Source organism: Agelaius phoeniceus, chromosome 1, assembly GCF_051311805.1.
Source record: "Agelaius phoeniceus isolate bAgePho1 chromosome 1, bAgePho1.hap1, whole genome shotgun sequence".
NCBI lineage: Eukaryota > Metazoa > Chordata > Aves > Passeriformes > Icteridae > Agelaius > Agelaius phoeniceus.
This window is the reverse complement of record NC_135265.1, coordinates 66,497,054-66,512,082: the sequence shown is the minus strand read 5'-3', so window position 1 is coordinate 66,512,082 and position 15,029 is coordinate 66,497,054. Positions and strand designations below refer to the sequence as shown.

General features: G+C 43.7%; 1 long non-coding RNA gene across 1 annotated transcript in view; it reads left to right on the top strand.

The window, feature by feature from the left end:
* Positions 1-13,101, top strand: part of LOC143694426 (uncharacterized) — a 92,294-nt gene extending 79,193 nt beyond the window's left edge. Inside the window, exons 8-10 of the long non-coding RNA XR_013182908.1 lie at positions 3,424-3,562; positions 5,461-5,670; positions 12,938-13,101. This is a non-coding gene — a long non-coding RNA (uncharacterized LOC143694426). The remainder of the gene's footprint in view (positions 1-3,423; positions 3,563-5,460; positions 5,671-12,937) is intronic.
* Positions 13,102-15,029: the final 1,928 nt, after the last annotated feature.

Here is a 15,029-nt window from a genome sequence, read left to right as displayed (position 1 = left end):
GGAAAGTAGTCAGGATAAGAAAAGGCAGAAGACTGGAGCTGGATGAAGGGTCTAAAGAGGCACCCTGGTGGGCTGAGAAACTTTTTAGGAGGAAGCTTTGAGGTAGAGCTGGGACTGTCTGGGCAAGGCAGCGAAGGCAGAGCATTCATCAGGGACAGGAAGACTGTAGAGCAAGGGGATGCTTGTGAAGCAGAAGGACTGAGGGGAGGAAGAGACTCAGGTAGGGCAAAGTGCAGTTTAGCAAAGAGCCTCAGATAGGGATTCACAGCTCAGAGGAGGAAGGGACAAAGGAAGGAAGGGATTCAGCTGACAAGGAGAAATGGATAGGGCTGAGGAGAGCCAAAGGAAAAGAAGCAAAGCAGAAACATGAGAGTGGGGTGTGACAGAGTCAGTCAAGCTTGGGAAGGAAAAGCAGAAGAGTGTGTGTCTCAATGGACATCAGTGATAAATGCTGTCCCTCAGGGGCCTGGGACCAGAGGCATTTCATAACTTCATTAAAGACACAGACAAAGGGACTGAGTGCATGCTCAGCCAACTTGCAGATGACACCAAGCTGAGTGGTGCAGTTGACATGCCTAGAGGATGGGATGCCATCCAGAGGGACCTGGACATGCTCGAGAAGTGGCCCAGGGAAATCTCATGATTAACAAGATAAAGAGCAAAGTCCTGCATATGAGGTGGGACAACCCCTGATAAGCTGGGGGATGAACAGGTCAAGAGCAGCCCCTCTGAGGAGGATTTGGGGTGCAGGTGGATGAGAGGCTGGACATGAGCCGACAATGTATGCTTCCAGCCCAGAAAGCCAAGTATGTCCTGGGCTGCATCCAAAGCAGTGAGGCCAGCAGGGCAAGGGAAGGGATTCTGCTCCTCTGCTTGCTCTTCTGAGACCCCACCAGGAGCACTGGCATCCAGCTCTGGGGTCCCCAGCAAACGAAGGACATGGACCTGCTGGAGCGAGTCCAGAGGAGGTCACCAGGATGATTAGAGGGTTGGAGTACCTCTCCTATGAGGAAAGGTTGAGAGAGGTGTGTTTACTCAGTCTGGGAAAGAGAAGGGTTCAGGATGACCTAATTGTGGCCTTCCAGTACTTGAAGGGAAACTACAAGAAAGATGGAGAGGGACTTTTTACAAGGGCATGTAGTGACAGGACAAGGGAGAATGGATTCAGATTGAAAGATCTGATATTAGGGAAAAATTCTTGACTGTGAGGGTGGTGGGGCACTGGAACAGGTTGTCCAGAGAAGTAGTGGCTGCCCCATTCCTGCAAGTGTTCAAGGCCAGGCTGGATGGGCTCTGATCAACCTGGTCCAGTGAAAGGTGTCCCTGCCCTTACTAACGGGGTTGGAGCCAGATAATCTGTATGGTCCTTTCATACCAAGCAATTCTGTGATTCTATGACTCTGTGTGTCTCTTGCAGCATATATTTCTTTGGTTCATACAGTGTCAGCAAACAGCACTGAAACCCACTGGCAAAGTGTGTGTGTGTTTGTGGTGTACACACTCACATACACAAACGTGCATGGCAGGTGAGAACCTGTCAGATACACCAGGCAATGGTCAAACACTAATGAAAATTGTCCTTTAGTTAAAGTAGGTGATGCCTTCAAGGACAGTATGAAGGCTCTTGTGTGCTGGGGTACTGAGAGAAAACAGAAGCACACATCTGTGCTTTCAGTATGTTTTTGTAAACTTAGGAAATAATGGCCTTTTTTTTTTTTCCTGTTAATGTTTAAAAATATCATGTCCTTACTTTTTGGGCAATGCTAGAATTAAGGCTGCAAAATGCTGTCAGCCCTGAGACCTATAATTTTAACTGCATCATCATACATACTTTTCCCCTCAGGACACTTCTTTGCTGAAGACATAGGATGGATCTGCTCTGGGACATACCCAGGGTCCCGTTCCTTACTCTATGTAGAAATCGTAAATTGGGTATTGCATGAGACAAAGAACTGAGGATAGAGACTAGAGATTGTCAGAGCTGTGTCTTGGTTCTGCTCTAATTCCTATAAGATGTTAATCAAGCTTTGACAGTTTGACAGCTTATTTAAGCAAGTGTGTTTCTTATGTACTGCATTCCAGATTTCAGGTGCTGCTGCTTACGTTTGCAGCAAAAGTCAGCGTAAGTTGTTCCCTTGTCAAGTAAAGTGCTGTATAATGCTAAAGCTTCTGAAAGAAAAAAATCAAACTGGGCATTTAAAATTAATGAACAAATGGGTATTTGTGATATTAGAGTGGCGGGTGTTATGGATATTAGTAATTCTGTCTCCACCACAAGGTTTGAGTGGCACCATTACTAAGGTTTGGTACCATGCCTTGAGCAAGATGGTAAAAAGGAATATTGAACAGGAGCTCATTAATGGTGCAATCACACACAATTTTCTGGCTGCAGCAGATCCTGTCTCACAGGTTGCTGACCTCTCAGGTCTGCTGGTAGAAGAGCACATCTCACTGTTCCTCGGCTTTGCAAAAATGATCTGCCTCAGCGTGGGCACTGCTTTGACTGCCATTTAAAAGCACACACACCCCCGTGCTGCCTCCCCAAAAAACTGGATCATTTGACAGAATTTGAGTTAGGAAATGACTACAGATGGAGCTGTGCTGGCAGATCAGAAAGTGTGATTATGTCCCTGGTAGAGAAGGGGTGATGAGCAGCTGGTGGTAGCACCAGGGCAGTGACTCTTTCTTGGGATGAGCTGTGATCAAAACACATCTGATCCTATTTCACTGGGGTCCCACCCTCAACAACACACAGAGCATGGGTTGGCCTTCACGCACAGCAAAGGAGCAGAACACGATGCTGGGCTGCAGTACTCACTGCACAGGACTAAGCTATGCTGCACAGGTGACATTTCTTATGGTGTTTCCCAACTGCTAAGTGGTGAACTTTACAGTGTGAAATGTATTCTGAGCACATTTTTATATGTCAGTACACATGGAAATACATGTTACATAAGGTATATGTGTGCCATGCATACGTATGGAAATATATTTCTGCTACCTTTTCTTTGCTGTGCACTAGGAAATACTCAAGGGGCAGATGAATCAGTCCTATGGCCCAGTCAAAATTACAATGAGTCTATCAAGTAGACCTCACAGAGAACATTTAAATCCCATAGGTATTTCAGAGACACTTACTAACTTCTGGTGCTCCTTAAATATTAACAGCTGTTCTGGACTGCTGGACGAAAGATCATTTGGAAAGTGTTTTGTGCAGATCCATGACATAACGGTGTCTCAGTTGAAAAGGAATGATTCCTTTAATCAAATCATTGTGTAACATGTTTGATTCACCACAGAGTTGCTAAGTAGTGTGTCCCAAGTCTCTGCATTAGATACATGGCATAACTGGGCTGGGGGGTGGTGGTGGGGGAGTTGAAAAAGGAGATGTTGTTTAAACCATGCCCATAACCTAAATCTTAGGCCAGAAGTGGACAAAGCAAGTTTCCTAACTGAAGGTGGAGTCTGAAAGCTTCTTTGATTTGTGCCAACCAGTGGTCCCAAGAGCAGTTTGAAAAGAGAAGCAAATAGGCTGAGGGCAGCAACCAAGCATCGACTAGTGGTGAGTATGCCTGAGTCTAAATCCTCATGTCATCCTCTGAGAAGTTAAAAGGATATATAAGGTGCTCTGCTGACTTCATATTAGCAAGTTAGGCAACTCCCCCAGAGTGAAACCAGATGGTTTTCAGGACATCTTGGTTTGTCTTTGCTATTCCAAAAGACTGTAGTGAAGGCATGTGGGCTGAGCCGGGAAACCTGCCCCTGTGCTCTGGTGTACCTTGAGTGATATTCATGTATGAAATGCATCTGTTTTGATTGAAAAGGATTTACCAATGGCAAGGAGGCTTGACATTGGCAGAACTAACATTCCCACCACCTGGTACAGTTTTCTGCACTAGAAGAAGGATTGAAAGGTAGTTAGAGCTCAAGACCCATTTAATAGAAATTTAAAAGACAAGAGGTGCACCACTACAGTGACATGAGTGTTGTGCACAAACCTTGAAATGCCTTAAAAGACACTTTACCACTTTTCCACACAAACCTTTCCTGAGGGAACTAATTTTGCCTGTTGGGAGAAGAATAATCTATTCTTCTTTGAATGAGAAAAACTGAGTTTAAAAATGGAAATCATCTTCTGACAAACTGCACCACAAAGGTGGAGAAAGCTTCCTGTGGCACTCTTGATGTGATAACCTAGAATAAATGCCAGTTGGTTGAAGAGGCTGTCCACATGGTAACCATTCATGCTATGTACAAGTGATGCAATTGATTTTTGTAATCCCAGACAAAAGTAGACTCTTCTGAAGCATTGTCAGCCTGTGAAAAGCTTCCAAAGACCAAAGCTGCTGCTGAAAAGCCAATGGTGTGGCGAGCTTCCAGCTTGGCATCTGCTGCTAATGTTCCATCTACCTAAAATTGCCATTATAACATAGTTAGAAAAGGCGTTTTTCATTTCCTGCTCTGCACTGATGTGTAGAGTTACTGTGTGCTGTTAGCAACCAAGTGCTGGTTTTCACTTCAGGAACAGATGCCTTTTATTGAAGGCTGGATCCTGGCAGCCCCTCCATAATTACAGAGATGGAAAAGGGTGCAAGAAGCTGCCTGGATTCAAATGTGCATGTGCAATGCTCTTTCTATCAAGTTTGGTTTTCTCTTTTCACTGTCCTCATCTTACTCTCTCAGATGTGAGGCTCCTCTTCTGATAAGAACACGCTCATTAGGTGAGAAGAGGAGCCCTCACTGCATCTCTCCAGCACGTGAGAGTGTTCCTGGATGCAGGCAGCTTCAGTCCCTGCCCAAATCTTCCTTGTGTGAAACAGTTGGTTCAAGCCTTATGGGCTGCTCTGTAGTTTCTAGAATATTTCAGACCTCCTCCATTAGGACACGTTAAGCAGCTGCCAGTCTCTAGAGATCAGGGCATGATGGGCACTTGTGGTGGCCAGAGTTTAGTGTGAATCAGATGCATTTTCTCTGAAGCAATTTCAGAAGCTGAAGCTGTCCTTGTCCTCTCCCTGGATAATCTCCTCCTGACAGTGGTCATGAATCATCCTTGAATAACTCTTCCATAGAGATGGTTTTGACATTCTGTTGAGTCATCTGTGCAATCTGGGAGGGTTTGCTGTATGCTGGCTCCACACCTGCATTTTCCGAACAAGCCAGTGGGAAATGGCCCATGCAGTCACTCATGGTGTCCTGCACTGCACTGCACTGCAGTACCATGCACTGTTCTTGGTCATTCCCCGTCTCTTTCCAAAGGTAATGCAGCTTTTGCAGAATTCTTGTTTTCCAGGTTTTAGCTAAGCCAGGTCATAAGCACATGTTTACTGTGGGGCTGTCTCTGCTGGTTGAAGATAGTGCCTCTGAGAGGTACTGGTGACTGTTCAAGCACAGAGGTCTCCATTCCCACTGATCAACCAGCAGGTGGAAATGTGCTTACATACACCATTTGCTTCTTTACAGAATGAACTCAGTTATGTCAAACCACTGAAGAAGGCAGTCTGAACTAGCCCATGTGCAGTGGAGCAGCTCAAGGAGTGTCCACGCAGAGAAGGAGCTGTGAACTTCAGGTGGGACTTGGACACACATAATCACAGCTGAAAAAGTAATGTAAGAAGAAGACATCTATCCACAGCCTGGAAATCCATCTGACTTCAACATGGTCCATTTGAGGTAATGGTAGCATATGGACAGGATTTTAAATATTAAAAAATTCCAACATAAACTAAATTAAAACCTAATTACACAAACTTGCAATGAAGAGGGAAGAATGAACATAATAACTGAACTCTATTAAGGGATTTGCATTTGTACAGGAACATTTGCAAAACTAAATGTTTTAAAAATTGTTTCAGATAATTTGGCCAGGAATAATTATCACATAAAATCAGACTGTAAACACTGAGAAAACTAAATTAAGCTGAGACATGAGGTAAAGTAAGATATTAATAAGAATCATCATTTCATATTTTGTACACTTTTTTTCAACAGCCCTGAAATGTCTTACTGCAGGATAATTAGAATATAATCTTGTTCCAGGAAATCCAGCACTTGCAAGTCCAGCCCTGTGTGTGTTTGCCTTTAAGTCTGTCTGCACACTGCTTGGAATAACCTGACTGATGTGTCAGATACTCACTAGTATCTACTAGAGAGCAGGGACAAGGCAAACAGCACTAATTTTTCAGTTGATTTTTAACTGAGGAAGAAGTACAGGTGCCACTAAAGACCATAAAAATAGAGAGGATCTTGGAAAAGTTATTATCCTTATGGAATGGAAAGATCAAAGGGAGAATCAATTTGGGGAAAACAGTCTAAAAGTGAGCACAACGGGTAGTAGTAGAAGTACAATGCATTATTGCAAATTTAAAAAAAAAAAAAAGAAAGAAAGGATGTAGAGGATGTTGGAAGTGGAGAACAACTCTTTCCAGATTTATAATTATTTGTAGACAAGCAAACTTGGAAGTCCTTGAATAGATTTTAAAGTAGCCTGGAAGCAAACTGGAATGCAGGCCATATTATCTGGAGCTTGAAACTTTTGCCTTAAAGTACTTGCAATCCCTTTATTGCAGCTGTGTCTTTCTTTAACTTCCTAATCTTTTGCTTGCTTTGTGACATCAGATAGATTTTTAGAGTTAAGGTCTATTCCAAGCCTTAGAGGTTCTAAAATCAGAAGCCAGATGTCTGGAAATGGAGAGGGGGTTTAAGAAACAGAGAATTAACATAGTGACATATAGGTTGACATACAGGTTGTGTGTATATATATATATATATATGTATATACACACACATATTTATATACACACACATGTGTATGTTTGGCAGTTTCTTTTGCTCATTCTCTCCATCAGGGTGCTGAGAACACTTAACAGTTCTCAATAAACCTGGCCAGCCCCAGCTGGGACCTCCACCCAACCACCTTAAAAGGGAGCAGAGCCCCTTTTTAGTTCAGCTGGGGACTGTCAGCCTCTGCTTGAGTTGTTGGGGGGCATTTTGGTCTCCAACTCAGCCTGTCTAGGGCTTGCTATGGACACCTTTTCTCTGGAACTCATTGTCTGGACTGGTTTCCCAGACTAAACTGGGCACTGTCTCATCATCATGGCCCTACTGTCACTGGACCTGGCTTATGAACTGGCTTCCTGATTCTGCCTTCCTGGTTTGATCTTGGATCTGCCCTGTCAGCATGCTTTTGCCTTACGGTCTGGACTCTTGGTTGCTATCTCTCAGCCCATCCTGCTTGGCTCCCTTGAGGCTGAGGGGAAGGCTATGGGGTCAGCTCAGTTCCTGGCTTGCCATCCCTTGGAGAAAAGACCTGGATTTGATGCTCTCTCTTCTGCTTTCGTCAAGTGCGTGTGTGAGTGCACAGAGGTGAGGTACTGTGCTGTCACAGTGACAGAAGGTGGTGGCTCCTACCCACTCTACAGAAGTGCTGTAACTGAAGCCATCTTTTTGCCTAAGGAGGAAGGAACTGTTGTTAACTGTCTACTCTTCCCCTGGAAGCAAGAAAGCAGCAGAATATACAGCAGAAGGCAGTGATATGGAATAGAAGTCTCTGGCAGCATTGCTATATTATCTGCACCACGGGAGGAAAATCTAGATAATGGTTTTATTTTCAGATGTGAAGATCTGTGGTTCAGATTTAGCTAGAGGACTTTGCCCACAAATATAGATAATCCTCTATTCAGTGTTTCACTTCACTGCAAAGCCTTGCTTGTTTAGGTAAGAAATGTGCACTGGCATGCTTCTTGTGTTTCCGGAGCTCAGTGTTCAGGTCACACTCGGTAATTCTTATCTCTCAGACTGATCCACGTGTGTTTTACAGGGCAAGGGGACTGAGATTCTGCAGTAAGATTCCAGAATCACCTTTTGTTCACTTTTGTCACTGCATTCAACAAACTCCACAATATCAAGGAATGTTTTTGGCCTCAGTAGCAACAGAGCTGGGCAGCAGGTCCCAAATTTGAAAACAAGAAGCCACTATTTGTATTTCCATGTCTTCTCTGTGCTTCCACTGGGAGATGCTTAACAGGTATCCACCAAATGGTCAGCCCACAGGGAAGAGGAGGGAGGATGATAGAGAAATGAGTGAAGGAAGCTTCAATCCTTCCTTTCCTAACCTGCAACTTCTCAAGATACATCCAGATTGGGAAAAAAAAAAGATGGAACACGGTGTCTCCTCACACAGTCTGGGTAGAAAAAGATGCTTTGAAACTGGGAGAGAAGTAGTGTGGAGAACAACTGGATAAGGAGACAAAACACAGTGGGAAGACAGGCCCTGGGAATTGGAGTAGAGAATGAAGAAGTTAAAAAGAATGTGTAGTGGAAAGGGTATATTAAAAAGTTTATATGCAGCCTGTGGGACAAAAAGGGGAGATACAAAGGTAGGTGCCATGACTTTGGCCTCCATAAACCAGACTGAATTATCCTGTTTACTTTATCCTGCAGTCCCCAGCAGTGGAGTGAAGTGTTTCTGCATCTCTTGGTTTGTGTGAATAATATGTTCTTGGCATCAGCTTTGGTTTTAATGTGATTGGTTTTTAAACATAATTAGAAGTGTTTTTACAGCTTTGTGTATTTCTGTTTAAGAGACAACAAAAAGTAATGCACAGATATGTTTTTTAGCAGAGAAAGATCTCTAAAACATTACACCAGAATGGCACTACTCTCTTGATAATAAGAACATGCATGGTGGATCATTGCAGAATTGGCTTTGAATGTTTGCCAGCAAAGCCTCTGACTCAACAGAAAGCACAACCTGTGGTTTGTTAGCCCCGTTGACCTCAGTGCCTTGTTGTGCAAGCTGTTCACAGGATCAGATACCCCAAAATGGAGCCTTAAATGGGGGAGGAGTTGTTCAGTAATGTTTCAATTTTGAACTTTCTTGATTTAGTAAAATTCACTTTCCTTTTTCATTTGAGTTTACTGTGGAGGCTACAGTAAGATCATCAGGGACTCCAGGAATGCATGGTCCCACTAAGCCAAGGGGATAATACATATGCTCAAATGATGCCTGTAAAACTTGATACAAGAACCCCTTAAGCACATGGTCTGGTTTTCTGAGAGTGCATTAGTGGGACTTAACAGACACACAAATTCTTTCCTGAAGATAGGCGCAGGAAAAATTACTCCACAAAGGAAATGCCTCTCCATAGAGGGACTCACAGCTGTGCTGTGTACTCTTGCCCCTCACTGCACTCTGGTGCCTGAAGCCTTTGGGGAGCTGAGCTGTTCTTCACAGGCTTGTCTCCTATCTGTGTCCAGCATCTGCCTCATGTGGCTTGGTTTTCTTTATCTTAACTGGCCTGGCCTCCATGCTGGATTTCTTCTGGACAAGCAGACAAACCCAGTACTTTTAAGAAGTGAGTGCACACCGTTTTTGGGGCTTATGGGCTGACTGGCTGCTCCTCCTGTAGCATTTCTATGGCAATAATATGATCTAAGTATCTTGAAGGAACTTTGACAATTTAAGCCAGTGGAGTATTCAATATCTTAATTTCTGCTTTTTCTTGTGTTTCCATGAGCTTATCTGCAAGCTTAACAGTGCATCAGTGTCAGATTCTACTTTCCACAAATGTACACACATTTAATTCACCCGAATGTTTGTTCCACAGTTTGGTCAAAATAATATATAAACCACACTTTTGTGACTTAAAAAAGGCCTTACCACTTGCTATAAAGACAAGGCTGGGGAATGATTCACCTCTGAAGGAAATAGTGTGCTGTTTCTGTTGTACCACTTCTTAAGCCAACAGACAAACAGCTTTGAGACCTGCTGCTGCACCCTAGAACATGTTTTGATGTTGCCTTTCAAGTGTTTAAACAGAAGATAGAGTCAGTTGTGAAATGTCTTACTCCTTTTTGATGAAAAGGAGCTTCAACTGGACTGTGATGAAGCCATGGCACAACTTTCTAGAAGGAGTGCAATGTGCAGTTGGAGCTGAAGAAGTCGGTGTGGAGGCTGCCAAGCCAGACTGGAGCAACAGCTTGGGTCAGGGGCAAACGGGAGTGGGTGTTGCAGCCATCAGCTGCCATCAGCTAATCCATGAAAAACCAAGCCCAAATTATTTCTGTCCTAACTGCAGTGAGAAGCCAGCTTTGACCCATGTTTCTTATTCATATCACTCTAGTTCTCCTTCATCTGTCATTCCTCTGTCTTGTACGCCATGTGGGTAATTGTTTATCGGTATGTGAAAATGGGTAAAGGATGCAGTCATACTGCTGTGATAGGACTTTTGGAAAATGAGATCCATGGCTTTTACAGTGTTGGCCTTGTGAAATTTTGGTACAGCTGCAAGATTCCAAGAGCTGTGTTTTCAACTTGCATTTGTTTCCTACAGTGTGTTTTTAAAATTATCTACACTCCTCAGCACTGGAGCTTGACCTTCTTAGCCTTAGACTAAAAAGATTTATAAAATCACTGGCCACAACTAGAGAAAATGATTTTTCAGGAGACCCCATAAACAGGGAAATTACATAGAACCACAATAATTCAAAGCAAAGCCATATGTTTAATTATTTTTGTAGCCATTTGGATTTAAGGATGACTGAACATCTTTAAATGATAGAGCATGGCTTACAAAGGTGAGCTGTGTGGTTTGTGATGCACCACTGCAAATATTCTGTGTACTTTTTGAACGCCACTTCACAGTTCTGAGGAATATAAAGGCTAAAGGAACTTGAAGCTTTGTTGTTGATCTATACCTAGTGATCTGCAATATGCCTACAAAGTAAACATTCCAGTCATCAAATAAATTTTAATATATTTGAGAATTTTCAATAGGATGGGGATTATTTTCTCCTTTGTGGACTTCTTCTGTTCATAACTGTACTGGGAAGGAGGCAAGGAAAAACATTTCCACAGAAAATAACTCTGTTTTGCTTATTTCTTTTTAACCCTGCAACCTTTGAGCTGCTTAGCTAATTTAACGTGCTCAAAAAGTGATATTTAAAAGAACTCTCCCACACATGTCTGTCGCAAACAATACTAGAGGGCCACTGAATGGCAAAAATACTTGGGGAAGAAAGCATGGGTTGGAATGCTTTTTAATCATTCAGATATGTTAAAATGTTTGTGGTCAAATCTAAAGAAAGAGCATACCACTGGAGGCATCTTGGCAAGGTGCACTTGTGTTAAGTGCCTCATGTGTCTCCTGTTTCTTTAACTGATAAAATAAAAGGCTTAGGAAAAAATGCTGGCAAGCCACATCATATTTAAATGAACAGTTCAGAACCTAGAGCAACTGAGAAAGAAAGATCAGAGTGAACTGGTGGGGTGAGGTAAAAAGGAGATGCAGTGGAAAATATGAGCAACTTCATGAAAAAGTTCAGAAACCTGTCTAACTCAGAAGCAAAAATACCAGGGTGGAAGGGACTAAAAGGGCTGTGAAAGTGCAGAGCCTGCTGACCTATAGAGAAGCAGCTCTTTGTGAAAAGACAGAAGCAATTTTCAGTGAAAAGCCAAAAGCTCTGGGACTTGCTTTTCATGGGTACATCTACACTAACTTCAGAGCACCGGCCCAAGCTCAAACTTGCCTCATGTTTGGACGCAAGACTCTGCTCAGGGCCTTGGGTGAGCTCCATCTCTGGGAGGAGGTGGGGAGTCTGTGCTGGCCCAGCCCTTTAATATAACCCAAATGGTATCATACCATGCACTTCAGAGGAGACTTTGCTTTCTCCCAAATCATCTATTCTGGAGCTCATAATTCTGTTTGGCAATTATCTCCCTCCTGGAAGTGCTTAATGTCACATCCCACAAAACCCTGCTAGAAGTGTGGTGTGCTGAGTACGAGGCATTCACAGCTTGCCAGTGGTCCAGCCTGCTCCTTATCGTGCTAAGGGCAGGTCAGCAGCAGGGCCACACCATCTGCCTGCCACTGGGGCTTCCTCTTGGACAAACAGGCAACAGTGGTTCAACGAGTACAATTTTAATTATTTTTTGTTTTCCTCCTTAGACTTTGGTATGCCATCATGAATGGTTTGGCCAGACAGGGAGTGGGGCCAGCCTGGGAAGTGCTGAGGGTGCCTCCCTGTCTCTTGGCCTGTGCAGGTGTCTCTGCAGGAAGGATGCTGCATGAGGTGTGGGCTCGGCACTGGTGTCACCAGGGCTTGCAGCACCGAAGGACACCTCACAGGGACTCTGTCAGAAGGTGCTCTTCTCCTTTGCTCTGTGGCTGGTCTCTTGCCTGATCTCTGTCCTGTGACCAGCCACATGAGGCCTCATGTGCTAGGAGGAAAGAAGGCTGATGTCAGGCTGTGGTGGTGGTGGTGGTGGTGGTGGTAAAAGTAGGGTTAAATTAGGATTTCTTCCCCTGCCTCCATGAGCTGTCCTATGATTACCCCTGGGGAAACACCCCAGCAGCTGGGACTCTTCCAAAGAGGGAAAAGGACAAAAAGCCACCAAAAGAGATTTTAGCATGGCCTCTTAAACACAGGTATTCTTGTCTGAGATGCTCTGATATCATTTAGATGAACATGATATGAATAAGTAGATATGGTATCAGTGATGTTGAAGTTCATTGAAATGTTTGGTTAATAATACCTGGAAAAAAGGTGAAGCTCTGTCAGTGAACTGTGCCCTATATCACGTGATTAATCTGAAGCTGGACAGATTTGTACCTTTTCCTGGCCACATGATTACCAGGTACCAGGTACCACCACACAGAGCTGCAGTGTATTCGCATAAATAAAAAGGAAGATTGTGGCAAAATTCTTCGATGGAACAGTTTGCATTATTTAATGCCAGTTTCTCCAAATCAGAAAGAACTGAGCCCACTTATGGGACAATGAAAAGCAACCCATCCTCAGGACATCCTGAGAAGGGGGGAGATGAAGGATATTGCCATGCAAAGTGTCCCAATGAAGACCAGCTTCTTGTTTGGAGCTGCAGGCTGTGAGGAGCAGTGCATGACCAGGTCCCTGTGCTCTTGCCTTTGCCTACCTCCAGGAAAGCGTCTGGCTGCTGCTGACAAGGGAGAGCTGTGAGTATCTGGGGTGACAGCTACTGCTACAGAAAAGGGGAAAATGACCTCCCCTCACATCAGTGGTTGCTGCCCTATCTCTCCAGGCCCGCTGCAGGAGTGGCAAGCCCTAGAAAAGCTCTAAGCACACGCTGGTACCAGGTAAGCCAAGATCCTCTGACTTTTATATGTAGTGCTCAATGAGAAGCCTCAGAGCATAAGCTAATAGACAGCAGTTCTTTTAGTGAAACCTTTATGTTAATTCAATACAGACTACTTATGGAATTTCCCTTCTCTGAGAAAATCTCAACTTCTATAGAGAACAGCACTCAGTCTTGTTCTTTTTCTTTTCAGAACTTCAGAAGTTCCCTTGAAAATTCCCCGAAGCCTTAATAATAATGATTCTCAGTTGCATGTCAGGATGTAATGTACAATGTAAAGTTTTCACATTTGACGCTCAGCATAGTTAAATTTACCACAGTGCTTCACATTCAATTTATCCCAAGAATTCTATCAAAATCACATAGTGTTCAACTAGAGATTTATCATGGGGTGCTTAACAATGAATTATTCAAGACTACCTAATGTATCGTGGTTTCTCAAGAGCCTAATGTTTGTATGTGTATACATTTATACATAAAATACCTGTGAGCCATTACAGAAAACCAGTTTCTGAATGAGGTTTCAAGAGTAAAACTAGAGGATGTTTAAAAATAGGTGTCCTCCTGAAAATACAGTGGAGTTTTAGAGAGAAGAAAACCTCAATAATCTTCCCTGTTCAGCTATACACATAGTCATTTAAAGAGGATATATATCCTGCAGGACTCCTTTTAGGTGAAATTTTAAAAGTATCTAAATTCTTCAGTGAAGGTGGTGTGGGTTTTTTTTTTCCTATATGCATATTGATGTGGTGTTTTAAATCTCACTGAAAAGTTTTAAAGAATTTCCCTCATTTGCAGGTTTGAGAAGATTACTCTGTGCCTCCTACTAGCAATCATCTACAGTATTTTTCCCAAAGTGCTTTACTGAGTGGGTAAGCACTTCCTTTTTACTGATGGAAAAACAGACAAAAAAAGATGAAGTGGTCTGCCTGGGATAAACAGCTTGGTATGCTGCCTTTTCAAAGCCCTTAGGATTGCATTTTTTACCTGGCCAGGGGGCAGCCTGCTGGAACGACACTGAACTGTGCTCAAGGCAGTCCTTTGGCCCTTAGCTGTGCTCGCTGTAGGGGAACAGGCTGAGGAGAGTCCCCAGCTCACAGCTGCCTCTTTGGCTGCTTTTTCAGATGGCCCTGGAAATAACCCAAGGGGCCAGACTTTCAGTTCTTGGTTTTGTCCTCTGACCCAAACTGACTTTGGGATGACTGGTTTTATGTTCAAGGGAGGATCAGCTGCCACCATATGATACACATCCCTGTCTCCTCTGACACCTCATTGAGTCTTTCTTGTTAAGACAGTTGTGCTTGTCTGCAGAGGAAGGGCACTTATTATATTCCTGTGCACATAGGTGTGGTGAGAGGGCTGGATTTTCACTGATGGGTGAGAGGAAGTTTGACTACATCTAGCAGAACAAACCTTTCCTGCAGGCTGCAGGGGGGTTGCTATGGTCTCATTTCAACTTGCAGGCTGGAGCATCTATTTTGAACTTACTCAGGTCCTTGTGAAAAAATTCCCTTTGGCACAAGCAGCAGCTGTGATGGCTCCTTCTTCCTAAGGCATCTTGTGAGGAAGGGCCAGTATCTGATGCTTTCTCTTGATGACTCTGGTGATCAGGATGTGAGGCTTTCAGACAATGAGTAGCAAAGAAGGATCTAGATGCTATGTGTCCCAGAGGCCTGCAGGACAGACTTCAAGGGACAGCTGAGCGGAACAGGTAGAGGCTCAGACCTAGCTTCAGAAGTTGCATGGTCCTGGGTTTGTGTCTGGTCAGACTTGGTACACTAATTTAAGCTTATGGCACCTGTACGATCATATTCATGCTGATGTGTTTAGGATAACAGTAACTCTGTTCTTTAGCAAGTCAGAATCCCAAGTCTAAAAGCCAGACAAAGGAAGAACAAGGTGGGGGAGGGGGGGACAG